This window comes from Dipodomys merriami, unplaced genomic scaffold, assembly GCF_024711535.1.
Source record: "Dipodomys merriami isolate MVZ:Mamm:240054 unplaced genomic scaffold, mDipMer1.0.p SCAF_10, whole genome shotgun sequence".
Classification (NCBI taxonomy): Eukaryota; Metazoa; Chordata; class Mammalia; order Rodentia; family Heteromyidae; genus Dipodomys; species Dipodomys merriami.
Genome location: NW_027202271.1, coordinates 42,634,905 through 42,661,603, shown reverse-complemented (window position 1 = coordinate 42,661,603; position 26,699 = coordinate 42,634,905). Strand labels below are relative to the sequence as shown.

The 26,699-nt window shown below is 35.4% G+C and overlaps 1 long non-coding RNA gene across 5 annotated transcripts in view; it reads right to left on the bottom strand.

Annotated features, from left to right (window-relative positions):
- Window positions 1–26,699, bottom strand: part of LOC138837967 (uncharacterized) — a 304,135-nt gene that overhangs the window by 182,902 nt on the left and 94,534 nt on the right. For all 5 annotated transcript variants that reach the window (XR_011375526.1, XR_011375533.1, XR_011375529.1 and 2 more), the window contains one exon: window positions 10,919–11,066. This is a non-coding gene — a long non-coding RNA (uncharacterized lncRNA). The remainder of the gene's footprint in view (window positions 1–10,918; window positions 11,067–26,699) is intronic.

Genomic DNA, 26,699 nt, shown 5'->3' with positions numbered 1-26,699 from the left:
ATATTCAGTCAATTGAACAACCAGGAGATTAATTCACAGACACACATAAAATTTTACTAACTAAACAAGTTTAAGATTCAAGGAAAGCCCCGTACCTTTAGTTTTTTTTTATGTTATTCAATTGTTATTTTGTTATTGCTGTCATCAAATATTCATATTTTAATTCAACACTATACACAAAATCTCAGAATTATCATGCATACTAACTACGGGTTATAATAGTGTTCTTTTGTTAGCCTTACCAAATTGTCTGCCTTTTACCAATACATGTATCACTCAATGACTTCTATTATATTTTATTTCCTCATAAATATCTCTAGCTTATGAGATTACTAGCTAGGACATAGTTATATAACTGGCATTAATAACACATACATCTTCCAACATTCAATAATTAACTGCAAAGCTGGATAATTTAATTTTCTCAATTGTATGAATATGCACATGAGATCACAGCTATAGTATATACTCTCATTGTTTGATTTCCCTGCTCTTTGTTCCATTATTTCTTATCCATCTACCTAGAATGGTAACACAATGAAACGTATCAAGCACTCTCTAGGTCCAAAACAGTAGTATCTTGTAAATAGTATAAAATAGCAAAGTTTAATGAGTACATAGGTACATTCACTGAGAATCTTGATGGATGACACTATGTGCTGGGCACATGATTTGAGCAGTAGAGTGTTTGCCTAAGAAAGCCCTGATTTCAAACTCGGTACCATCAAACCCTCAAACAACAAACAAGTTACATACAATATATATAAAATAAGTCACTGATTGGGAATTTTAAAAGAAATGAATGAATACACACATTTATGTCATGCATTCCCAAATAAGTTTTTAGTTGTGTCATTTGCTCTCTGAGTTTACAAGTTTTTCCAGATAGATTTACTTCAATAGTCAATCTATGGAACCTATGGGAAGTCCTGGGAACTCACTAAATATAATATTTCCATCTGTGGGAAGGGGTAAATATATTCTTCTGGGGAGGTAAATATTCAATGAAGTAGCAAAACTGTGCTTAGTACAGAGCATTCCATAGCCATTCATTCTCTCTCCACATTGCATTAGACTTTTATTTCTGACTCCAGTTCATGGTGATTTATATGTTCCATGCATTTCTGCTTCTCAGATGCCAAGATTAGTTAAATTATAAAAAACATAATGGTGATGTGATTGACATTAATATATTTTATATTAATAAGTGAAAATAGGATAACCAAAACTTCTAAAATTTGTTTAAAAGAGAGAAGGGAAGGATAAGAAAGTGCAATAGACAAGGCTTTTCCTTCCAATCTATTTCTTTGTATATTTTATATTTTTTAATATTTAGAATTATGCTACCTATGTTGCATCTTGGTCTTTTGTTTTAGTTGTATAAAAGCATATTACCTGATACTAGGATTTGAGGATTCTTTTAGTGGCTGACAATTATTCATAAGTTATATTCTGAATTTAACTATTTATTTACTATTATTCCTTTAATTTGATGCAATTTTTCACATTAAGCTGAGGTTTTCTTGATGAGAATGACATATGTTAGTTAGAAAAACACTGACCAATATAATATAAACCTTACTTACTGAAGAGAAAGAGATGAATAGAACAGTTCAATAAAGAAAGCCAACAGAGAATTACATTGTCTTTGATACACTCTCAGACTATATATATATAGTCTGACAATACAATTCTATTTCTAGGCCAAAACTTAAATCTTAAGGGAGACAGAGACATTTACTTAAACCAAAAATGGGTAGAATTAAACAATGAAAAGGACTAACGCTCTTTCCAAAACACTGATGAATCTGAGGCTTGAACTGGAGTTTGCTGTCACAGTCCCTGGACAATGTCTTCTGTAATAACAAGGTGCCATATTTAGGAAACATCAAATGGCAGAATGACATCTGGGTAATAAAGTAGATAAGGAGCCCTCTCATTGCAGGTTGAGCTTCAACGAACACTGGTATTATTCTCAGAGTACAAGGAAGGTCAACAGAGGTAAGAGGACTGAAGGGAAGATTTCTTCCATTGCAAAACAGAAACATGGTATATCGTTTTGAAAGGGCAGACAGGGAAAAGTTGGGAAAATCACATCTGCCATTTCCCTTTTCTTATTTCTGAAGAGCATTTTTTGTTTACTCCTCATAATAATTATGAAATATATTTACCTCTATTTATAGATGGAGAAATGAGGTTTGAGGAGGTTAAGAAGATTTACAGGTAGGGCTGGGAAGCTGGCTCAGTGGTAGAGTCCTTGTCTTGCATGCCTGAGACTCTGGGTTCGATTCCTCAGCACCACATAAGCAAAAAGAAAAAACCCGGAAGTGGCACTGTGGCTCAAGTGGTACGGTGCTAGCCTTGAGCTGAAGAGCTGAGGGACAGCACCCAGCCCAGAGTTCAGGCCACATGACCAGACCACTGCCCCCCCCCCAAAAAAAGATTTACAGGTAAGCAAAAGAGTCAGAATTTCAATCCTTATCTAAATCGTCTGCCTCTTCTCACAAACATTTCTTCCATTTTTTGACCCACATAACCAACCCTTGTTTGGGCTCTCAGAACAGGCCACAACATAATGAGGAAAACAGAAGAACTACCACTAATCATGATAGACATCCTCTGTTATTGTTGTTTCTTTTACATAAGATAATTTGATCATATTCATCCCTCCATTACTCTCTTGTCCTTTCCCATCCTTCCAATGATTCTTTTCCTTTTCCTAAATGGTGCCTCGTTCAAAACATTTTATTTCTGATCTAGATGTTCCATATGTGACATTTCTTTTTCCAAGTTAAAATACTCTTCACATGACAGTCTCTAGATCCATACCTTTCCATGTACATAGCATAATTTTATTATTCTTTATAGATGAATAAAACTCCATTTTATCTGCCATATTTTCCCCTGAGCATGATCTGATAAAGCTCCTTGCTTGATGATTTTAGAGTGATTCATTCTGTACTCCCCACATATTGTTCCTTCTCCTTTCCCCATTTGTTTTCTTGTTGTTTTACAAATAACTTACTAAACTGAGAACCTTGGTTCCTGGCAAAGCATGCAATTCTATCTAATCAAGATTTTCTTGCTGGTTTCCTTCTCAAGACCCCCTATCATCACAAACTTTAGACACAGTGGGCAGCCATAAAGTCCACTTATGGACTAGACTTAGTCCATAATGTCCTTATAACAGTATAGGGACATTTAGGAAAACAAATTCCTATATTCTCAATGATTGTTAAATACTCTTTTGTTCCCTTTTGTTAAACACTACACAGTACCTTATCAGATCCACAGACCCTCTTCCTTTGTTCCACTAAACCTTGACCAACAGCAGGTTATAAAATGAAGAACCAAACTGGACCACAAGAAATACAGTAGAAATCAAAACAAGGAAGAAGATGAAAGTAGACTATAGGAATGAACTGAAGAGGTAACCTGAAGGCAGAAGGAAAGCTAAGTCAATAGTTAGAAAGAAACAAAGGAGGAGGCTGCAATGCTTGGTAAGAAATGTATGCATTATCCTGCCCATGTAATTGTAACCCCTCTGTACAATATGTTCACAAATAAAATAAAATAAAATAATAAAAAAAATAGTTAGAAAGAAATAGAAAAATTCAAACCAGACAGGATAAGAAATGAGGGAATAAGAGCAGAAAATTACTTTAAATACTAAGGGCTTTAAATTCTAAGGTTATCTTAAAACTAGTTTGAGACTGGATGTAGTGGCTCCCATCTGTAATCTCAGGTATGTGGAAGTTAGCAAGAAGTTAGTAAAACTCCATCTTAATTAATAAGCTAACTGTGGTGGAATGCTCCTGTGAACCCAGCTTTGTGGGAAGCTGTAAGCAGAAGAATTAATCCAGGCTAGCCTTGGGCAAAAATGAGAGGCCAATCATTTTTTTTTAATTTATCTTTAAGTAGTTGTATAAAAGTATGGCCATTTAACAAAGCAGTTTATGAATGCATTTTGATCAATGTCATCCAATTCAAAATTCTCACCCATCCCTCCATAAATAGCTCCCTTCCCTTACTCCTCTTAATGTTGTAGGATATACATTGAATTCTTGTCTATATTTCCTCCTTTCCCCCTCTTCATTCATTTACCCCTCTCCCCTTTACCCCACCCTACCCCTTTTAAGTACCCAGTTTCTGGTGCTTATTTTGTTGAACTCTGGCTTTGCCTTTCTAAGGAATTACACTATTTGTTCTCCCTTGAATCTATTATATTTCAGTTGGTACATTTGCATACACTTACAGACAATCCACATATTTACATGTAAGTTTAGAAGCTAACTCTAGCTTCCACATATAAGAGAAAATACGTGTCCTTTGTCCCTCTGGGCCTGACTGACTTACTTTACTTCACATAAATGTTCTCCAATTTCTTTACAAATGATCCACTGTCATTCTCTCTAATGGATGAGTAAAATTCCATTGTATATGTATACCACATTTTCTTGATCCACTTGTCTACTGAGGGGCTTCTGGGCTGATTCCATACTTTGACTAGAGTGCAAAGTGCTGTGATGAACATGGTTTTGCTGGAGCCTTTACTGTATCCTGGTTAATAATCTTTTGCATAAATGTCTAGGAATGGAATTGCTGGATCATAGAGTAGTTCTATGTTTAATCTATTTGAGAACTCTCCACCCTGTTTTCCAAAGTGTTTGAACAAGTTTAAGCTATCATCAACAGTGTATTCGAGTTTCCTTTTGGCCACATCCACGCAAGTTTCGTTCGTTTCTTAATAATGTTCTAATCTTAAAAATTACCTAAAACAAAAATAGGTAGGGACATGGTTAAGTGATAAAGACATTACTTCCACCTCCTGATAAATTGGAATATTCCAAGTGCCATCCAGGTAGAACCAAGACTTGAAAATGACTTCACTGAGGTTAATAAACTGGCACCCCACCTGCCCCCTCTGGAAGTCAGAAATTTAGACTGAAAATTTGGGTCTTCCTCCTTTAACTACCTACTTTCTTCTCTCTAGTTTCCAGTCTCAGGCTCTCCTTTAATTCATAGTTTAGTGGTAAACCACATTCTTTCATGGGATCCCTTGGTTAGAAGGATAGTCTGTGTATCCTCTTCCTTCGCCTTATCACACTCCCCATACTCACTCATTCTACAAAGATACACTACCATCTAACGTGAGAGTTCAGTCTCAGAATAATGCAGCAGCTCTAAAATGCTTGTGTATAGAGCTGACTAAATTTTCACTTTTTTCTACATAGTAACTTTTTTAGGTGGGAGTAGAAAGGAAAAACTGTAAAAGCATCACTTCTCTGTTATCCTTGGAGGCAAAACAGCATTTTGAGGGGTCGTTCAACATTCTAGTCATAGGTGTTGTTTCAATCAAAATCACCCATTCACTTCACTGCTCCTCTCACGGTGGGATTTCTTGCCACTTACATAAAATTGTGTTTCAGCCTCTCAATTGAACCTCAGAATTCTACAAGCTCCTCTCATGGCCCATTTTTTAAAATTAACTTATTTATTTGTTTTTTACTTAACAAATAAAATTGTTTGCTTTGATGAGGTATCATGGGAGATTTATAATGTGTATACATTGCGAAATGATTAAATCATGCTAGTAAAATTAACACTGCTACCTCATAGTCTAATATTTATTTCTATGGAGAGACCATTTAAAATTTTCTTCCTTAGCACCTAAATATTAGTGAAAGTTCTTAAGCAATTTTGATTTATATGAGTTGTTTCCAATTCATCAACCAAGCTAATTCTGGACTTACTTATAATCTTTCAGTATATTGAAAGTTAAGGAAGAATTAGAAGACTCAGGATTTTGTTTGGGTTAGTTTTGATTTGGGGGTTGGTTTTGTTTTACTTTGACAAAAGATTTCATTGATTTATATATAAATATATAGACATAGATATAGATTATAGATTGAAATTTGCAGCTTGTTGTTCAGACTACATTGTGGACATTAGCTTCTGAACTTTGAGAACAATGTGGGAAAAGATGTGTAATAAAAATTGATTTCATAATTTCTTAGCACTATTAAGCTCTGTTTATTGAAATGTTTATGATATGAGAGTTAAAGAACAGTTTGCACCTTTTCTTCCTACTATTCAAATTTGAACTTGTGTCACTGGTCCCAAAGAAGGCCCAGTGTAAATAAATAACAGTATCAGGTTGAATCAAACACTTAACTCATAGTAATTTAAAAAAAGACTCCACTAATTGAGAAAAATGTTGGGAGTTCCTATTTTGACTAAAAGTGAAGAAAAGAAAAAAAGAATGAGCAAACTAAAACCTCTTGCAATGATGTGGCTGGGATTCATAACAGAAGGAGGATGATGCTTTCCATAAGTTGTTTGAAATATAAAGAAATGTGTTGCTAGCATATGAATATCAGACAGGCTGACAGCACTATTAGAGGTAGGAAGGATGTGCAGAATAAATAGCCACTAAATGTAGTGACAAGTTTGAGTGACAGATGAAGAATAAAAGTGAACAATTTTCCTGATAACATGTCAGGAAATAAATGTTCCTTTCAGAAGGAAAAGATATATATGGTTGCAAACTCAAGCGGCCTCCCATCTGGTGAACTTCTTAAACCCTGACAGAACTATAATTTTGGCCCAAAATGGAGCAGTCCTTTTGTAGAAATTGTTACCTCTTCACTTCATTGAAGGTTTACAACAGTTTATTCAGACTGTTTCTGTCTAATTTAAACAATATGTTTTATACTGACATTGTCCTGTCTACTACATAATAAGAAATCCAAGAATAGTTTAGGCATTCTGTTTTCTCTATGACAAAGGTCATTGTAAGTTCAATTGCACAACCCAGAGCACATTGCATTAGTCTTTGTAAAATATGCCATGTTTTGGAAGCTATCTATTTCAATATAACAACAACAACAAATTTTCTATATCAATTTAACATCAAAATATCTCAAGTGGAAGATGTAAGAAAAAATCTCCTAAATTATTTAGAACATGGCTGTATCAAACGATCAATAAAATCTTGTCTTGGCCAAAATGAATTTGAATGATTAGTATTTAGACTTCTCAGAAATTGTAGTTTATCAAGAGGCAAAAGAAGAAAATAATGGACTTCTACCTCAACTGCAATGCACAAAAGTTCATAGGGTAAAGAAAACTCCACAGTGAAAGTTCATCATTGTGGAGATGAAGGAAAAATAATGGATTTTTTTCTATGTGCTTCTGAAAACACAGTTCTTTAAAGGTCCCTCTGATCTTAGAAAATAAATACTAATTAGCTAACTGCAACTTTACTAAATAATAACTGAATTAGCTAACTGCAACCTACTTCTACACCATTTTGAAAATCTTACAATCAATATTAAACCTGTCACCCATTACTTAGTTTCAGTTCAGCTAAGGAAAGCAGTCACTAAATAACACAAAACTCTCTGCACCTCAAACCATCAAAGAAACCTGAAGCACATTACAGAAATGATGATCTGAGTTCTAAGAATTTTCTAGTAATAAACTATATAGTTTGGATAAATAGGCTTCAAAGGACTTTTTTTTGGTCGGTTGCGGGTCCTGAACTCTGAGCCTAGATGCTGGCCCTGAGCTCTTCAGCTCAAGGCTAGAGCTCTACCAATTGATCCCAAGCACCACTTCCACTGCTTATGTGGTGCTGAGGAATTGAACCCAGGGCCTCATGCATGCAAGGCAAGCACTCTATCACTAAGCCACCTTCCCAGCCCCAGACTCGATTTTTTTTAAATAATAATTGATTATAGTCATGTTAACATATGCTGTGACTTAGGAGATTCTCACTTCTGTCCAGAAATTCCAAGAAATGAATTAAAACATTACTTCCACAAGCTGTTACATTCCACTGTTTCTGCATTGAGTTTTCATAGTATACCTCATGGCAATTGTTATTTCCACTCAGTAAAATGATCAGAATTTCACTTTGTCCAAATTTCAGTTTTGATCTGTGCATAATGCATCTCATGGACCAGGAGATAGGCTTGAGGAGAAACCAGAGGCAACAAGCGAGATGAAGCTCTTCAGTAAAGGCCCTGAACTACCTCACTCCAGACTTCTTTAACCTAAGGGAAATGGATTTGTCTCGTGTTTAACCTGAGGTTATTTGGATTTTTCCTGTGACATTTAGTTAGACTTGATCTTCAGTGGTATGCAAGTATAGAAATGGTCTCATTTTTTATTTGCCTGTTTGGGGCAGTATGAACTGATTTGAAGGTCTTACACATGTTAAATATATACTCTACCACTAAACTACTTATTAAGCTCAGATATCTGTTCACTGAAACATGCTGCACAAAGTCTCAATGGGGACATGTTCCACTGAAGAGCATATTTATTGAATTGAAGCTCCAAAATCATGGAAAAGTTCCATAATTCTCTATTGAGTTCACTAAAATCTTTGGCCTTCTTGCCTACACATTCATTCAATATAAATTTTTACTTGTTTTCCCGTCTTTGTTAATTAAAGACCCTATAATGTAAAAACATTTAATTAAAGTGCTTTATAAATATTATGTATGTCTAAATAAATACTTCATTAGCTTTAGAATAAAAAAGTATTGGCAGAGTATTGTTTTCTGCCTTCTGTTGAAAGGACATACCTTCATCTTTAATGTTATGGATTAAATTGAAGTTGTGAAGAGGGATAAACTGAAGACAAATCAACATTTATATTAGATTTGCTTCAAGAAAAGTCATTCTGAGCTTCAAACAAGCAAATTAAATCAAAATTTTAGAAAACATATTGCTAAACTGGTAGATGAGGTCATCTAACATGCAAAGTACAAAAGTTACCACTATAGTTTCTGAGTTTTTAGAACTAGGAAATATTAGCATATTCCTTGAGCACAATTCACTAATCTTAAATTCACCAAATTTATTAAGATTTTATTCTCGGGCTGGGAAGGTGGCTCAGTGGTAGAGTGCTTGCTTTGCATGCCTGAGGCCCTGGGTTCAATTCCTCAGCACCACATAAGCAAAAAGAAAAAAGCCGGAAGTGGCTCTATGGCTCAATGGTAGAGTGCTAGCCTTAAGCTGAATTGCTGAGGGACAGAGCCCAGGCCCAGAGTTCAGGCCCCACGACCGGACCCCCCCCCCCAAAAAAAGATTTTATTCTCTGAAAATATCATAGTTTTTACATTCTTAAATGAAAATATTAAGCTGAATCAAATTTTACACATATTTCACTTATCTGTTATACAGATAAGTGAAAAGCTACTAAGTACTTTTACATATGTTTTAATATGAGTAGTGGAATTTTATATAGTTTTATATAGTTTGTAAAACTATATTCCAGTCATCAATATTTTTGCATCTTATAGAAGCATCTGTTTTCAAGTTTTAACCAGTATAATCTTATTTTAGCTTTAATTAATAACATTAACACTAGTCAATATTTTCTGAACACTTATTTGGGGCTAAGTACTGATCTCAGAACTTTAAATATTTCACAAATTCTTAAATTAAAAAATGTCAGCATGACATCTCAACCCATGTAGACAGAAGGCAGAAGAGCTTTTTATTCAAACTCAAGTCAGCTGAGCTCTGAATCAGATAACTATGAGCTACCACCTAACAATGAACTAAAGGACCATAATTCCATTATTTTTGTCATTAAATTTGTCTTCTAATAGAAGTTAGTTATATTGGCGCAAAAATGCTTGTTAATCAAATTCCTCAAAGCAACATGCAAGTTATAGAGTCACCATAATGTCAGTAAAAAAAGGGCTTACTTGATCCAGATATAAATTCTGCCTGATATGACTGTTTTTATGTAAATAGAAAAACAAATAACTTCATTATGTAAAACCCTATAAATTGTTGTTATCTTTGGGTTTCCTGAGAATCCAGGTAACAAAGTAATATGATAGGCTGTATAAGTCTTATTATCAGGACTGAGTAAAACATTTTATATCTGATTATAAGATAAATGGGCAATTTTATTGCATATATGGAGAAACATCCACTGCAATTTCATAAATATCAGCGGTACAGAGAAAAAAGAGGTGATAATATATGCTTGTATGCCATGCCTCTTTGAAAATCAACAGAACATCAACAATGTATAATTCTATAATAAAGTTATCATGGTTAATAGCTCTATATATATATATATATATATATATATATATATATACATTTATTCTACTGGAATTAAATTTCCATTCACCTAATAATCCTCTGTATGTATAAGATGTAGAAACATCAGGTAACTGATCACCTAGATGTTTTACCTGATACTTATTTTCTGCAGCTTTAGTATTTCTTTGAGTTGTAAAATATTGAACAGACTGTATTCTCCCTTTGTGCTAAAATCTGGTCAGATATTTATGCACTTAAACATAGCATTCTTTTGCTGCAGCATCTCCTCACATAGTTGACACTCATGTACCTATACATACAAAACTGTGCTGTTACATATGCATTGATCCTTCCTATCTCCTACTAAGGTTGTAAACCCAAAGACAGGCAGCCATGAAGCAAGTGCAAGAGCAAAGCCACCTGAGATGACCTAGAGTGTTCCTATCCCTCACTTTCAGCAGGTCATCAGAGGATAGCAAAGCCATCCTTATGCATGTCCGTACTAAGGGAGCTTCCTCCGTGTGAGCATTTGCTCTGAGAATGAGGTCATAATAATAGACACAATGAAGGTGAGATGAGGAAGTGCCATGACCTTTTTCCTTATTAAGATATCTTGTAAAATATAGAACTTGATGGTCCCTCATAAGGAAACTTAATTACACATTTTCAATTCCTACTTTTTATTACACCTTCAAAGATGACCTGTAGCAGTCTTACCTTAGATATATTGAGGCATAAAAGCAAAGCAGAGCATACATAGTTGCTTACCTAGTTCATAAAGGTACTAAGTACGTTAATGCTTATAAAGCACTTGGACTAAAGGAACAAAGTATTAACTCCTTACCACATCACTGAAACAGATGTCCATATGGTTCCATCCTCCATTAATTGGACTTAGATGTTGTACGCCTTTGATGGTTATGAAAGTGGGTGATGTGATTATAAGATCCCCTTCGTAGAGCATTTTATCCATGAATAAAATTGTCTTTATCCTACAGAAGAAAATATTTCTCAGCTTGAAATTATTATACAAATAGCCTTAGGCTTATCATGTGCAAAAATGTCTTTGAGTCAGGTGCCTTTTGTAAGACATTTCTTTAAAAAAAAAAAAGAGAGAGAGAGAGAGAGAGACAGAGAGAGAGAAAGAAGAATCCTTTTGTACCACATGATGCTGTCTTATCTGTTAGCTAGACTATGTTACCAGTTCAGATCCTTTACTGGTGGGTGAATTAAGTTTAAAGGTAGATAAAATATAGGTATAGTTACACTATGCAAACTGATCTGGAAAAAAATTAACAGGCAGTTTACCTATCATAACATTGCACACATCAAGTTCATTAAGCTTAGTGCTAGAAAACATGTAATTCATACTCAGTGTGAATGTGAGAGATATTTTACTTACCTTTGTAATCAAATTTTGGGGTTATTTTAAAGCAACAAAGAATGAAAAGTTCATAAAATGTGTTGTCTCAATCTCAGATTTGAAGTGAATAGTAGGGTCAAGATTTCAGTGCTGCTTTTTGCTGTTTTGTTTTTAGTTTGTGAGAAAAATAATTTGAAATGCCTTTTGTCTTTGCATTTTTTTCTACTAAAACTGAAATTTTAAGTTGAAAATCTGCACTGCCTATGAATCAATTTTCCTTGAAAAAATACATACTGTTCAGACTAGATCATTTCTACATTGTTTTGGTTAGAGTATTTCTATTTCAACATCTGGTAGTTAGCAATTTGTCTTCCTATAGACATAGACACGCTGGTAAGAATTTTGTAGATGAATTTAGCTCTCTCTTTCAACAAAGCAAGTATTGTACAAAGCCCTACACATCTCAATGAGTATCTGATATAAAACCTCTTTGACTCCTATTCTCAGATATTTTTTTCTCAGACATTTTTGAAAGTGGAAGTCAAACCATTCAGAAGGGGTGATCCATTATATTTATACTAAAAGCAAAAGACAGACACAGAAACTCACATAGCTCTCTGTTCACCCATAAAAAAGACAAAAGACAAAAAAAGACTGATATCATCTACAGCTTTTCCCATTTTCCTCAAAGTCAAAAACACATAGAAGCTCAAAATGAGAAAAAGATAATTCTCAAAACTTTCAAATAAAAGAGCATACTACCAAAGGAATATGGAAAATGTGTCTACATAAGTCCAATGAGATTTTTTTCCCTAAAGAATTTTTAAAAAATCTGGAAAATCTAAGCACACAATTTTAAAACATAAGACATTACACATAGCAATATTAGGAATGCTACTTGGATTTTCTAGTGACAGGGTGGTAGCGTTATCTAAAGATTCTGTGACCCTAGTTGATTAAGTTCCATTGTTCTGTACAAGAAGTGAAACAAGGTTAAAATATCAAAAAAATGAGCTCAAAACCAGGCTTTCTTGGTACACACTGGTAATCCCAGCGTTCAGGAGGCTGAGCGAGAATCTCAAGGCAAGCCTGGGCCACATGAAGAGATATTATAAAAATAGGGAACCCACAGGACAGTATATTGGAAACGAACTTTACAATTTCAGATGGGAGGGGGGAGTTTGGGGGGCAAGTGTGGGAGATGGGGGAGGGAAAGGATAGTGGGACAACAATAAGGAAGGGAAGGGGTAACAATGATCGACAAGTAATGTACTCATTGCCTTACTCGTGTAACTGTAACCCCTTCTGTACAACATCTTTACAATTAAAAAAATAGAGAAGGAACTAATGAAGAAAGAAAAGGAAAGGTGAGAGGAGAGAAGGGGGAGGGATTAGGGAAGGAAGAAAAGGGAAGGGGGATGGGAAATAAAAAGAAGAGGATGAGGGGCTGGGAAGGTGGCTCAGTTGGTAGAGCGCTTGCCTCGCATGCATTAGGCTCTGGGTTCGATTCCTCAGCACCACATAAGCAGAAAAAAGCTGGAAGTGGCGCTGTGGCTCAAGTGGTAGGGTGCTAGCCTTGAGCTGAAGAGCTGAGGGACAGCGCCCAGGCCCAGAGTTCAGCCTCCACGACCCGACCCAAAAAAATAAAGAAAGAAAGAAAGAAGAGGATGAAGGGACGGGAAGGGGAGGGGAGGAGAGGGGAGGGGAGGGGAGGGGAGGGGAGGGGAGGGGAGGGGAGGGGAGGGGAGGGGAGGGGAGGGGAGGGGAGGGGAGGGCAGGGAGGAATTGAGCTAATGAAAGAAAGATGATGACTCATTTCATCCCAAAACATCTGGCTAGTCAACACTTATCTCTCATATTTTTCAAAATATAACTATAATATTATCCTTAATAAATGTTGTGGGCTGGGTGGGGCCTAGCTCAACTGGGAAAGCACATGCCACACACAGATGCCCTGGGTCCAATTCCCAGTATCCGGGGGGGAAAAAGAAGAAATTTTCTTACAGCTATGGGTTCACCTACTCCTCTTGCTTCTTATTTAACTCAGCCTTATTATTTACTATGAGTGAGCCCATAACTCACAAAACATTTAGCTTTTATCATTGTTTGGTCTTTCTCTCCTACACTGAATTTCATGAGAAATCCACGTCTTCTATACAGTAGTTATACACTGATACACACAGGCCTGGCTAAATAACTGTTGCTATTGCATTGCTACAAGAGAGGTTTTACTATAATTTACCTGGATTTCCAATCATGAGAGGGACAATCAGTGCAGTCCATTTTAGTGCTATTTACTAACAATCAAAATTTCAACCATATAAGAAGGAATAAACTGAGCATGGGTTCATGTAATACTTTATTAGCATTGAAGAACACTATAGTGATCTGAAAACTTATGAAAATGATTTTAAAATTACTTTGAAATTAATTTTAATTTTCTATGATATTCCATTGTTCATAATTTATTTTGAGGTTTTAATATTTAGTATATAAATTTGGATAGAAAGCAAACAGAGCTATTGTTTAGTCAAATTAATTAATATTAGTACCACAGGTAAAAACCCAATGGTGAAAAAGAAGATAAACTTCAGTATCTACTGGCATACTTCTGTTACATTCACCATCAATTATTTCAGTCTTCATTAATTAGTTATATGAGACACAAACATGTGTTCTTCAAGGAGTTGGTCTCATTATAATTAGATAAGTATGGCTTCATAGAGATCCACTCAGCATATTACATAGCCCACATGCAAGATAGCCTGTAGTAATTCCACTCTTTATTATTATAATTTCACTATATTGTTAAAGAGTGATCTCATTGGTAGGAGAAGGACAATAGAATAAAGTTGCATCCAGTAAAAGACAGATCATATTTGAAAGCAAGAAAAATAATTCTAGGAGAAAGCTCAGAAAAAAAATACCAAGCAATTGTTAGGTTTGGGTTGTTTTTTTTTTTCATTTATTTAATGGCTTGGTTGGAAATTTAACTGGACACTAACACATCTTTAAACCTAATGGCAAGGAATTTTTATTTCGTTCAATTACAAATTAAAATCATTGCTCTTTTTACATGTATATATTTGATATGCTCAGGATTTTTAAGTAACTGAACTTACAATTTTTCCAAGCTGGATTTTACTTTTCAAATAATTTTTACTGCTGCTGCAGTTACTATTTTATACTATAATAACTACATTGTACATATTAATTAACAGGTGATAAATAATGGAGTGGTATTTAAGGAAATAACGCTTTTACAGATATTTCCCAAATCACCCTGGGGAATCTACCTTCTACCTATAACTTGAACTTAGAACCTTGCCATAGTCAAATCTTAATGGTACAGGCTGCATCATGAGAACTAACATCTCTCAGCACTAACAGGAATGAAACCTTACCTAAGAGTCTGGTCTGTGAATGATATCAATCTCCCTGACTTAGGATCAGCCTTAACTGAATTGTTTTCTTCATGGGTGTGACATCCACTGAAGGATAAAATTAATCAATGACTCAAAGGAGATATAATTCTCAGCTTACTTAGCCAAAACCTTCTTAGAAATTCTCTTCTGGAAGTGAAATTCCCTTTCTTAGTCTCAGAAACCATTGAACAGCTAGGGATTAAAATGTTAAGTTGTTCTTGAAAGACCAACGTTAGGGTTTTTTTCTTTCTTTCCTTCCTTCCTTCCTCCTTCCTTCCTTCCTTCCTTCCTTCCTTCCTTCCTTCCTTCTTTCCTTCCTTCCTTCCTTCCTTCCTTCCTTCCTTTCTTTCTTTTTTGGTCCAATGAGCCCAAAAGTAAATGGCTCATTTTAAACTTCTAAGTATCTTAGTATAATGTTCACAGAAAGATTTATTGTAGGCATTCTTAATTTAACTATTTTTATAATTTTATTATTATTAAAGTGTTGTATGAAGGGGTTACCATTTCATAAGTCACCCCATCCTATGCTTCCCCCAGTTTCCCCCTCCCATCCCTTCCCACAAGTTGCATAGATCATTTTCCACGTAGTGTATACCAAATAGCATAACTGCATTTGTTTACCCTTCCTCCTTCCCCTTTCTGTGTCCTGCTTTACCCCTGCCTGATTTTTAAAAATCAAAGCAAAAATAAACACTTGCACTACCACCACCATCACCACCACTACCACCACCACCAACAACAACAAAAATTCTATTTCCTGGAGCTCATTTTGATAAGTAGTATTTTAACATGTTCAAAGAAGTTATGCCTTTGTGTTTCTCCATTATGGTAATCTTCCTTTAGTCTGACTGTGTGTGAATGCCTAGAGTCCTGTACAGATTACCACATCCAGCTATTTGTTAGAAGTAGCTCCAAGTATGAGATGAAAAGATGTGCCATTCATCTCTCTCAGCTTGGCATGATTTGTCCTAGGTCCATCCATTACTCTGAAAATGATGTAATCTTATTTGTTCTAATAGATAAGTAAAATTACATTGTGTATATAAACTACATTTTACTGATCCACTCATCTGTTGTAGGGTATATGGGCTGTTTCCATAACTTGGCTATTGTGAATAGCACAGCAATATGCATGGATACACAAGTGTCTATTTTAACTCTTCTTAAACTTTAATTTCCAAAGGAATATATGTTCATGTAGCTGTGTATGTATGTCAGATATTTTACTTAAAAATTATTGTTGTAACCATGTTGAGCATATACTGCATCCTGTCCTCACAGAGAAAAGAACAGGATTCCTGTGGGATCTGGCTTTTTGACTTTGCAATTTTACAGAACCAAGTCACACTAATCTCTCAGTCTGCAACCATGTCTAATTCTCTTTTAACAACTCCCTCCTCCAGAATACTCATTTCCCCCTTTGAATGACTGGTTATTTCTCTCTTCAGAGTCAGCTTAAAGATCATCACCTCAGATGACCTTACCTTGAAATTTATGAAAAATGAGGATTCTCCTGGCTTATCTCTATTTCAGCATCTTTTGTGTCCTCCTTAACATATTATTTATATTTTTCTATTTCCTAATGATCCACCATGGGCTTACATATACCATGGGAAAGGAAGAAAAACACATATGAAAACATATACTGAGTCATATATATATATATATATATATATATATATATATATATATATACACACACACACACACAAAGTTATTAACTATAATATATGCAGTGGAGGAATCTAATGGTGTAACTCCCTTGAAAAGCTAATTTACAGTTTAACAACACCAGGGAGCTGAAACATGTGTTATGGAGGGGGAACAGACAAATATAGAGAGGAAATGTGGGTGAATTCAGTCATACTACTCAATGTATATATGTGAAAATGGAACCAGGTAAATTGAGGGGATAGGTGGGGTTGGGAGAAATAGGAGAGAATGATAAAAGGGGCGACGTTGTGTATTGAAATATCTTTGTAACTACTAAAGACATTTGCAATAAATAAAATCAAATGGCAACCAAGTAAAAAAAGTTGTTCTATAATTTACTGTCACGGCACTCACTCTTGGTAAATTCTCAACAAATATTTATTTAGTCTATGATTTGATCCCCACAAAAAAGTCATAAAGTCATTTCTTAATGTTGCATGTCATTTTCCACTCAAATGTCACATGCTAGATGGTGGCCTCCTTTACCATTGTAAAAAACTAAGAGCTTCAAAAGCAGTTAATTCTATAAAAATTCATTTATTAAGTTGCAGGGGTGACTTAGAAAATTAGAATTCCTTGACCTGGGACATTAGGCTTGCAAAATTGTCCTCTAAATACTATTTCCCGCATCCCCTGCTGCTCTCTTTAAGCCCTAACAATGGCAACAATGCCATAGTTGCTGGCAGTTACCTACACACAGTTGCGTGTTTTGCTGGTATCAACCAGGCTTAAGAGCTAGACAGAGACCCAAACTAGAAAGTTATAACATGCTGTAGCCTCAAAACTCTAAAGCAATGGGAAGCTATACAAATGCTTTGAACAGTGGCATGATAAACAGAAAGATGCTCAAGGGGAAAAAAAGAATTATGTACATCCTGTCTTCCTTGGTATATGTTATTTGATCAGTTTTGTGAAAGATTTAATAGCCAACCAAAAAGGAAGGGTGACCCCTGGAAAATATGTCTAGTTGGTAGTTTCTGCTTAAAGCTGCATCCTGTACTACTTTCTGTCTTCTACAGAGCACACAAACTTTGAGAAACTTCCAAAGCCATCCAAGTAAAAATAAATGAAGGATTTTGTTTTACACTCCACTTCCCTTCTTGTCCTTAGGCAGGAAGCAAGCCAGCATGGGTCTCCATCTTTCCAAGTCATTCATCTGTGAAGCACCCTTGAACTTTCAAGGATTTTCATTAGGATACACTTCCCAAAGTAAAATAAACATGGGAACAAATAAACAAAAGCTTCACTGTTTGGGTACAAATAGTTTTGAAATTTATGTAATTGTTGAAATGTGATATATTCATATAGCATTTGGGACTGTTTGTGCCCATGAATAAGAAATGCCACGGAAATTTTTATTAGCATCATCAAATAACTCCAGAAGAAAGTGAAAAGAATTTGTTACCTGGTGTTTGGATTGCCTTTTTTTTTTTTTTTTGTCAGTTATGGGGCCTGAACTCTGGACCTAAGCGCTCTTCAGCTCAAGGCGAGCACTCTACCACTTGAGCCACAAAGCAACTTCCGGTTTTTTCTGCTTATGTGATGCTGAGGAATCAAACCCAGGGCATCATGCATACAAAGCAAGCGTTCTACCACTGAGCCACCTTCCCAGCCCTGGATTGCTTTTTTAAAATAGCTTAGGTATTAAAACTTTGTGTCAACTTGAATCAATTGTATTCGTTTGTCAAAATAATATCAAATTAATGTGACAGCATAAACATAGCATGTACAAAGAGGAAGGTAAATTGTTCTTTAGAGGTATCAGGCAGCTATGCAGTGATTAGGCATTTCCTGTCTATTTTTGTCTACTAAAATAAATTCCTGCAACTTTCATAAAATCTGAATTAACAATTGGTGCTTTTCAAAACTTTATGAAATTGATCTGCAGGTGCTGACACGCTGATAGCCACTGATCTGAAAGAAACCAAGTTCACATGTTAAAACTGGTTACATTTTGAGACATTAACATCTAGGTCTTCAGTCAGACAGATGTCATACATTATCCTCACTCTCAAGTGCACAGATGTCATATCCTCACTCTCAAGTGCACAGGAGAGGATGGGCACAGAAAAGAAGTAGAGGCAATCAGAAGTTTGCAAGAGCAGGCCAGGCACCATCTGGGCTCTGTAGGAGGACTGGTGGGGGGAAAGGAACAGGATGGCATATGCTATGAAAGTACAGATTGTAAAGAAAGGGTAGCACCCTTATTTTGCAGATTAGTTACTGCATTTATATTATGAAAGAGCCCTCTAAGATTTGAGAGGAAAAAAAATACTTTTGTTAGGTTTCAGATTAGCTACATTGCAATATTCTGTACCACTGAGAAGGGAAAGAAAAGTGCAGCTATTCTTGCCCAGTAGGTATAAATAACTCTTTATGGGTGTGAATCTCTAACAACTGAGTAAGAATCTTAGGGGCGGAACCATGTCTAACATGCCTCCTGCATTCCCCCACAGAAATGCAATGCTGAGCATGTGAGAGTGGCAGAAGCACTGGATATGGGGGCCAGAACATCTGGGTTTAATTACCATCTATGATGCTGTGAGAAAGTCAACCTTTTAGCCTAACTCTCATCTGCAAAATAAGAGAGAGGGGGGATGAAGGGAGGGAAAGTGTGTGTGTGTGTGTGTGTGTGAGAGAGAGAGAGAGAGAGAGAGAGAGAGAGAGAGAGAGAGAGAGAGAGAGAGAGAGAGAGAGAGAGAGAGAGAGAGAGAGAGAGAAAGGGTAAAAGAGAGATAGGGTGTTACAGGAGGATAAGCCTACTTTTTTTAGGGCTCTTGTCAGGATTAAACAAGTTAATGTATGTGACAAGTCTATCTAGCTTGTAAATGGCTCCTAGGTTAGAAGGTGATTATGTTCATTAGAAGCCTAAAAGCAGAAAGTCCTGGTTGGTAAACTGGTTTCTTGATTAGGATTTACTCATGACTCATCTTTACAAGAATTCCTTTCTATTTACTTCAAGGTTTCTCAACCTCAGTATTTTTTTAACATTTTGAAACAGGTAATTCCTCAATGGGCAGTGGGATAAGAGAGACAAGTTGCCTTTATATCAAAGAATGTTCATAAATAAATATCCCGGAACCTTTGCTTACTAGGTACCAATAGTAGTCTCTCTACCCACCACACACACTATGTGTTGGGACAATCAAAAAATGTCTCCAGGCATTGTCAAATGTTCCTACTTGGGGACAGGGAGCAGATATTTATGTGACTTATACTGATTTAACCTAGAAACCAAATCTGACTAGTATAGTCTGAACAAAAGCCAGGAGTTTTGTTTTCTCTATCCCTGAATCAGAAATGATAGCCAGTATTCATAGTTGATTACAGTATAGAAGTCACTCCACTAATATATATTAACTGCCTTTAATTCTACAACAAGTAGGTTCAAATAATTCTTTTTACAAATGAAGAAAATGATTTAAAGAGCAATCATGGCTTGCCATGGTTCAAAGTTTGGATGAAATAGAGTTTGTTTCTGAATCTTGCTTTGTAGCATTCCACAACCTCTGTTCTTGACTACTAGAGATGAAATGTCTCTCATTAGATAAGATAGTGCCTATAATCCAAGCCACTCTGGAAACTGAGATCTGAGGATCACAGTTTAAAGCTAGCCTGGGCAAGAAAGTCTGTGAGACCACTATCTCCAGTTAGCCACCAGAAAACCAGAAGCGGCTCTGTGGCTCAAAGTGGCAGAGTAGTAGCCTTGAGCAAAAGAGCTTAAAGAGAGCAACCAGACTCTATATTCAAGCCCCATGACCAACTAAAAAAACAAAACAAAACAAAAAAAAGATGATGGTTGAAACAGTTACACTCAGGGACAAATACAAACTTGGTGAGTTGAACCTGACATTACATCTCAGAGAATAAAGCAGTTACTTGGTAAATATAACTTACATGAGACATCAAACTAAGCAAGGCTTAAAAAAAATCAGAGAATAAAGGCAGCAAGTCCTTAGATATTCATGCATAATTATTACTTACTTCCATAGAAACCAATTTGGAAGAGGAAATTATATTTTATCAATGTATCTCCTAAAGCAAGAAGTGAACTGCTTAAGGATATGTTGATAAAAAGTGCCTATCATTTTATACACAGGAACACCTGAAGTCTTTCTACTGAAATTGATATGTTCAGGACAAATGCTAATACTTACAAAGTAATGGTGTGGTCATGCTTTGTTAGAAACTTAACAAAAAGTTAATGCCAAATGACTTATTCCCTAGGACTTAATCTCTTTCAAAATACCAAGACATTTGATACTACTTTCTGTATTCAAAACTGTAGACTAGGAAAGGCTGAATAATCTATGTTAAGACATGGAAAGTCGAGATGAGGTAAAAGCAAACATTAATTACACAACAATGTATAACTCAGATCATCTTACACGTACTGTCAATCATTAATGCCCACTGAAAGAGTCACCTGGGTAGCAAAGGTATTTAGTTTCTAAAGAACCCACAAGTAGTAAATGATTCCTTCTCAGCTGACCACTGACAAGATTGTAAGTGCAAATTAATTACAAGAAGTCTGATTTTGTTCCCTCAGACTTCATTTTTGTTCCCCTAAATCAGTCAGAATTCCTGACATATATAAATTGATATATATATATATATATATATATTAACTCCTCAAGTAATAATCTTGAATCTTAATGATGGGAGGACTCTTTCTATGAAGAATAAGATCACACCAGTGTTCTTAAAGCAGCCAGAAAATCTGACACTCTGAGGCTGTGTAACACACATGCAAAACATAATTATCGTTTTGTTCCTAGTCATTGTTACAGCATTCAGTTCAATCGATACCCCTATGCTTACACTCTGAAGACAGTTTTTGAGAAAGCACCTTGCTCTGAACCCTACTAGGCCTTCTATAGGAGATATGTTTCGTTGTGCCTTGCTGTGTTGTATTGTATCTAATTCAGACCAAGCTAAATAGGCAGTTGTCTAAATTCAGAAGGAAACCACTGTTTAAGTCAGGATTTTTTTTCTTTTGCAAAAGACAGTTTTATATAAATGAAAAACTTTAAGTATAAACAGAATCATGGTACATTAGGGCTGTGTGACCCTCCCAAACCATCTGTGCAGTATGTTAAATTATTAGCTGAAAAAGAAATGAAAGACCAGGAGACAAGCAGGACAGGTGTTATCTTCATCTTCTCAAAGCTATTAAGCAGAATGCTGTCCGTTTGTAAGTTACACAGTTGATTACAGAGGAACCCCAGGTGTTCTGAATCCTAAACACTAGGCTTTTCCCCAATGTAATATATTTTGAAAGAAAAATGTAAGATAAACTGCTTATCCTCAAGATACTCAATTAGTAATGGAAAAAAGAAAGACAAAAAGAAAAGAAACTAACAGCCTTAAAAGTACTGGTTTGGTATAGAATTAGTTTGTATTTCTGTAATTGCTATGGTTTGGAAGCATTTTCCAAAGGCCCATGCATTAAAGGCTTGGTCTTGGTTAAAGCCTGTGATATGATGCAGAAACATGGTAGAAGCTTTAGGGGTGGGCCGAGTGAAAAGAAGTTAGGTCACTTGAAGGGGATATTGGGGCCCTGGCCATTTATTTCTCCTTTTGTTTCCTAGCCACTGTTTCCTACCACTCACTGCCTGATATTCTTGTCATGATGTTCTATGCTGTCATATCCCCCAAAGCAACAGAATAAAGTGGCCATGGAATAAAAAATAGCCTCTGTAACTTGGGAGTTAAACCTTTTCTCCTTTTAAAGTGATTTTCCCTGGTATTTCATCACAGCAATAGAAAACTAATACTGAAGTGCTCTTTCATTTTGTTTTCTTAAGAGAAATTCTATCGGACTATTCCATAAAAGCTTGTACAAAGATAATATAATGCTTTTCATAGGGACTAGCTATCATACTAAAATAGACAAGTGGACCAAGGTCCATGCCAATATCATCAGTAGCCAACTGTCATGATACCATCAAACAGCAGCATCACAAGAACCTTGTTGTTATCAAGGCCTTGCACTGTGTTTGGTTCATCCTCCTACCCCTGACACTGAGCAGTTTTGTTTTAATTAATGGAGAACAAGTCTTAATGAGTCATAAAATCTAAAATAATGAGTGAAGGAAAAATGGAAATCTGGAGACGTTATGAGGTGTGTGACTACAGACATTGTTCTTTCTGAGAGTACAATGAAAATTGATCATTTCCTACAACTCCTATTGATTATACACAGAGATCACTAATTGATGAAGGACACATATAAGTTACTCTATTGTTGCAAAAGCTGTCTAAAGTTTCAACAGAACTACAATGGAAAGATACCACCCCTGTCACCCAGGAGACTCAGTGAATCTCATTTCCCCTGACATACCAGGGACTTTTGGTCACCAAATATCAGCTCCTCATTTGTGCATTTGCTAAATGTAAAATTACACTCATCAACCCCAATATTCAAGCAATTATCTCATCTCTACTTTTCTCTGTCACTACTATTTTTTGTTTTTTCTTTCTCTTTGGAACCCAAAGTCTAAAACTCATTGTCTTCACTGTTCAATTTTCATACTATGACTCAGATTTCATCCCCTCTGTTCTGCTAAACTTGTTCCTGCCAGTTTCTGATACCACATATCAATTAAAATTTCCAAAGTATTGTTCTGATTCTTTAAGTTATTTGACCTCTCTGTGACATTTGGCATTATAAACTATAATCTTGGTAAAACTCTCCTAGCTCAAAGCGTCATTCCTTGGATTTTCTCCTATTTACTCATTCTCACTTACATCATCTCCCTTTCTTGCCATTTTCTCTTTAAATACCATTATTTTCCCCAAGGTTCCATTGTCAACAATCATTTCTATGTACACACTCTTCTAGGAAATCTTATCTATACCTACATGTTCAATGATTACCAATGCTTTAGTCTCACAAATCTCTGTCTCTATTCCTGAGCTTTAGACCAATAAATCAACAAATAGTTCACTATCCCACAAGAATCTCAGTTTCAACATGACCCCAAACAACTGCATTGTATTAAATCTCACTATCTGTCATAAGGCTTAGTTGCTGCCTCTGTGAACACCATTATTACCTGCTTCATTGCCTAAGTTGAAAACTTAACTCATTGCTGACAATCCTACCAAATTCTCTCAGATTTCTAGGAGTTGCTTGTATCTGGCCTATTTTTACAATGCTCGTCACTTAAAAAAATATTTCTCCACTTGTTATGAAGAAGCTTATTGTTTGGTATCCCTTAGTAGAGTTTATTTACTCTCTTGCCTTCATTTCCCTAACACCACCATGAATTCATCTTCCAAACAGTTGTTAAAGGTCATCCCAAAAGAGTAAATCTACTCATCTGATCGTGTCATTTCTGTGTCTAAAATGCTTTAATGATTGCCTACCACCATTTTCAGGATGAAATTCTAACTCTACCATGTATTTGCTACACAAGGTCCTTCATTATATGGTTCCAAAACCTTTTTGCCACATCTCATAGAAAATGGTTCATCTCTCCATTGAATTCTAAGGAAGATGTCCTTAGATTTTTTTTAAATGCTATATGTCTTCTGTTTTCTTTCAACAAAGAGTAATTTCTATACATAAATAAATTTGCACAGCATTTTTTGCTAGTTTAAAATTTACCCTCAAAAATAAGAGTCCTCAACTTTGTTTCTCTTTTTAAGAAATATGTTTTCAAAGAAGAATGTTTAATAACATACTTAAGAATTCCCCTTCCCCAAAATATATGAGAAATTCCTGAATTTATAAATGGGCTATGTTCCAAACAAAACTCTTTCATAACTTGGTTCTGTGAAACTTGGAATGTATTTTCTTATAGAGACAATGTTCTATATTTTTATTTAATTTAAACTATTTTTAAAATGATTTGAAGCAATATATAATAGAATACATCTGTCATAAGCTCTTAAATAATGAAAGAAGGTCTATAACAATATATTTGGCCTATGGAAAGTAATTCTCTCATAAATTTCATGAACCTACACTAACTTAAAACTAAGAAGAAATTTTAACTCTGAGAATTGTTAGTCAATAAAATATTAAAGGGAGAAATATACTAATTTAGATAATACATTTTCTTTTTTGTGGGGGGTTCTGGTCGTTGGGCCTGAACTCTGGGCTGGGTGCTGTCCCTCAGCTCTTCAGCTGAAGGCTAGCACTCTACCACTTAAGCCACAGCACCACTTCCGGCTTTTTTTCTTTTTGCTTATGTGGTGCTGAGGAATCAAACCCAGGCCTCATGCATGCAAGGCAAGCGCTCTACCACTGAGCCACCTTCCCAGCCGTACATTTTCTTTACATTAAACTTTCAGGAAAAAATGACATAGAATCTTATACAAAGTATGTTTAATAATCTAGTAGACAAAGATAGTTTAATAGAAAAATGCAATATTATCACATAACCCATTATTTGATGAAAGTGACAACATATTTAATGATATTCCTAGGAAGGGCATAAATATAGGTAATTCACATAATAGCACTCCATTTCTCTGTTGCTCTACTTCAATATAGAATAGACTAGTAATAGCAAGTATGCATCAATTATAACCAATGTATGTACATCATCTCTTTTAATCTTCATAATAACCCTAAGAAGACAGTACAAGTGGGATAACTGCCATTTTAAAAATGAGAAAACTTGCCATGTGCCAGGAGGCTATCAAGAGGCTCATACCTGAGGAGCCTGGTTTAAAACCAGCCTGGCAGTCAACGCTGAGACTTTTATATCAATTAACTAGAAAAATGCTGGAAATAGGTGTATGGCTCAAGTAAAATGCCAGCCTTGAGTGAAAAAAAACTAAGCGAAGGCATGAGACCCTGAGTTTAAGGCTCAATCCTGGCAAAAAGAAAGTGAGAGGAGAGAAAGAGAGAGGGAAAGAGAGAGAGACACAGAGACAGAGACAGAGACAGAGAAACAGAGAAATGAGGCATAAAGGTAAGTAACTTGCCAAGTTCTCACAGCTAATATATTGAAATTCCTACTTACATTTTTTCTCCCAGATACCAATTATCTCATTTAAAATTTTAACAGATACTGAGTGAAGATATTTGAGTCTGAGCTTTTTACTGACCATAAAATGAATTGTCTCATTCCTACCTTTCTCAGATTAGTCTGCTCTAACAACCCTCTTGCTCACTGAATTTCTCTGTATGCCTTTAATCCACCAAATTTGTTCCCCACATTAGGGTTTTGCATTTGATGCTGCTTGTATCTAAGAAACATTTCCCAAAACCTTTGTGTGGCTGATATCTTTCTGTAATTGCATTTCAGGGCAAAAGTCAAATGAGTCTTGATCACCCAATTTAGAGACTCCTGCTTGGTAGTCTCTAATCTATTACCAGATTTTATTTTCAACTCATCCATTAAATTGTCATTTCGTTTCTTGTCCCAACCCCTAGAATAGAAATACACATGAATGGAAAATGTAAGACACATATGTCCTTCTAAATTTTCTGTATCATCAACTAAAACATGTAAAAAGAAGCAAATGAAATTAATTTTAATAGCATATCATATTTAACTCAATATACTTTTATTTAAAATAATTATTTCAGTATGAAACCAATAAAAATTAGTGGGATATTTTATATTCATTTTTATGCTAGCTATTCAAAATCTAATGTGTATTTTCACTGGCAATGCATTGCAACTCAAATGAGCCACACATTTCAACTGTTCAATAGTCTAATGTAGCTAGTGACCAACATATTGGACAGAACAACTTTACAAATATCCCTAGAACCTAGATGAGGATATTAATGCCTAGGTCTTTATGTGCTCAATAACTTTGTGGAATTATTGTTCAACATATGGCACATAATGATTCTGTCTTTGGTTAAAAGAAGATTCAAATTCTATTGATGCCAGTTTTACAGATAACAAGTATGATATTTCTTTTATAATGTAGGGTAAATTAGATCAGATTTATTTGCTTTTTTTGCCAAGCAAACAAATATGTAGTATTAAGTCACTGGCTGCTATCTCACAAGTATATCTTCCAAAGCTATCCGTATCCTGAACCTGGAGTCAATATATGTCACCTTACATGGCAAACAGAAGACTTCATAGTTGCAACCAACGATCTTGAGACAGTAGCATTTTCCTGAATTACTGGAGTAAACCTTAAATACA